The following is a 2,620-nucleotide window of genomic DNA, read 5'->3' on the forward strand; positions in this document are numbered from 1 at the left end:
CACTGACAGACATCTATTATATAGTAACAGAATCTGCCCCCCTCCCACTGACAGACATCTATTATATAGTAACAGAATCTGTCCCCCCTCCCACTGACAGACATCTATTATATAGTAACAGAATCTGCCCCCCTCCCACTGACAGACATCTATTATATAGTAACAGAATCTGTCCCCCCTCCCACTGACAGACATCTATTATATAGTAACAGAATCTGCCCCCCCCTCCCACTGACAGACATAATTATACAGTAACAGAATCTGCCCCCCTCCCACTGACAGACATCTATTATATAGTAACAGAATCTGCCCCCCTCCCACTGACAGACATCTATTATATAGTAACAGAATCTGCCCCCCTCCCACTGACAGACATCTATTATATAGTAACAGAATCTGCCCCCCTCCCACTGACAGACATCTATTATATAGTAACAGAATCTGCCCCTCCCACTGACAGACATCTATTATATAGTAACAGAATCTGCCCCCCTCCCACTGACAGACATCTATTATATAGTAACAGAATCTGTCCCCCCTCCCACTGACAGACATCTATTATATAGTAACAGAATCTGCCCCCCTCCCACTGACAGACATCTATTATATAGTAACAGAATCTGTCCCCCCCTCCCACTGACAGACATCTATTATATAGTAACAGAATCTGTCCCCCCTCCCACTGACAGACATCTATTATATAGTAACAGAATCTGTCCCCCCCTCCCACTGACAGACATCTATTATATAGTAACAGAATCTGTCCCCCCCCCTCCCACTGACAGACATCTATTATATAGTAACAGAATCTGCCCCCCTCCCACTGACAGACATCTATTATATAGTAACAGAATCTGCCCCCCTCCCACTGACAGACATCTATTATATAGTAACAGAATCTGCCCCCCTCCCACTGACAGACATCTATTATATAGTAACAGAATCTGCCCCCCTCCCACTGACAGACATCTATTATATAGTAACAGAATCTGTCCCCCCTCCCACTGACAGACATCTATTATATAGTAACAGAATCTGCCCCCTCCCACTGACAGACATCTATTATATAGTAACAGAATCTGCCCCCTCCCACTGACCCCCTCCCACTGACAGACATCTATTATATAGTAACAGAATCTGCCCCCCTCCCACTGACAGACATCTATTATATAGTAACAGAATCTGCCCCCCTCCCCTGACAGACATCTATTATATAGTAACAGAATCTGCCCCCCTCCCACTGACAGACATCTATTATATAGTAACAGAATCTGCCCCCCTCCCACTGACAGACATGTATTATATAGGAACAGAATCTGCCCCTCCACCTCCCTGGGTCATGTCAGGCCTCCTTCAGATATCTGTGCCTCTCCCTCTATAATGACCTAATTATCCCTTTCAATACCCTGGTCCTTTACCATTCCTCTGGCTCCATTATAGAACTATAAAGGGAGGTTTTTCTACCTCACTATCTACTATCTTACCACTATGGTAATATCACAGGTAGCCAGCACTTAAGACACAAAAGGGGGGGGGGAGAACAGAACCCATCAGTAGAACAGAACCCATCAGGAGAACAGAAGCCATCAGGAGCCAACAGGAGAACAGAAGCCACCAGGAGAACAGAACCCATCAGGAGAACAGAACCCATCAGGAGCCAACAGGAGAACAGAAGCCACCAGGAGAACAGAACCCATCAGGAGAACAGAACCCATCAGGAGCCAACAGGAGAACAGAAGCCACCAGGATTACAGAACCCAACAGGAGAACAGAAACCATCAGGAGCCAACAGGAGAACAGAAGCCATCAGGAGAACAGAACCCATCAGGAGAACAGAAGCCATCAGGAGAACAGAACCCATCAGGAGAACAGAACCCATCAGGAGAACAGAAGCCATCAGGAGCCAACCGGAGAACAGAACCCATCAGGAGCCAACCGGAGAACAGAACCCAACAGCAGACCAGAACCCATCAGGAGAACAGAACCCATCAGGAGAACAGAACCCATCAGGAGCCAACAGGAGAACAGAACCCACCAGGAGCCATCAGGAGAACAGAACCCATCAGGAGCCAACAGGAGAACAGAACCCACCAGGAGCCATCAGGAGAACAGAACCCATCAGGGTAGTCTGCCTGCCAACAGGAGAACAGGACCCACCAGGAGCCAACAGGAGAACAGAACCCATCAGGGTAGCCTGCCTGCCAACAGGAGAACAGGACCCATCAGGAGCCAACAGGAGAACAGAACCCACCAGGAGCCATCAGGAGAACAGAACCCATCAGGGTAGTCTGCCTGCCAACAGGAGAACAGGACCCACCAGGAGCCAACAGGAGAACAGAACCCATCAGGGTAGCCTGCCTGCCAACAGGAGAACAGAACCCATCAGGAGCCAACAGGAGAACAGAACCCATCAGGAGCCAACAGGAGAACAGAACCCATCAGGGTAGTCTGCCTGCCAACAGGAGAACAGGAGAACAGGAGAACAGAACCCATCAGGGTAGCCTGCCTGCCAACAGGAGAACAGAATCCATCAGGGTAGCCTGCCTGCCAACAGGAGAACAGGACCCACCAGGAGCCAACAGGAGAACAGAACCCATCAGGAGCCAACAGGAGAACAGAA

This window comes from Oncorhynchus tshawytscha, unplaced genomic scaffold (genome assembly GCF_018296145.1).
Source record: "Oncorhynchus tshawytscha isolate Ot180627B unplaced genomic scaffold, Otsh_v2.0 Un_contig_4692_pilon_pilon, whole genome shotgun sequence".
Classification (NCBI taxonomy): Eukaryota; Metazoa; Chordata; class Actinopteri; order Salmoniformes; family Salmonidae; genus Oncorhynchus; species Oncorhynchus tshawytscha.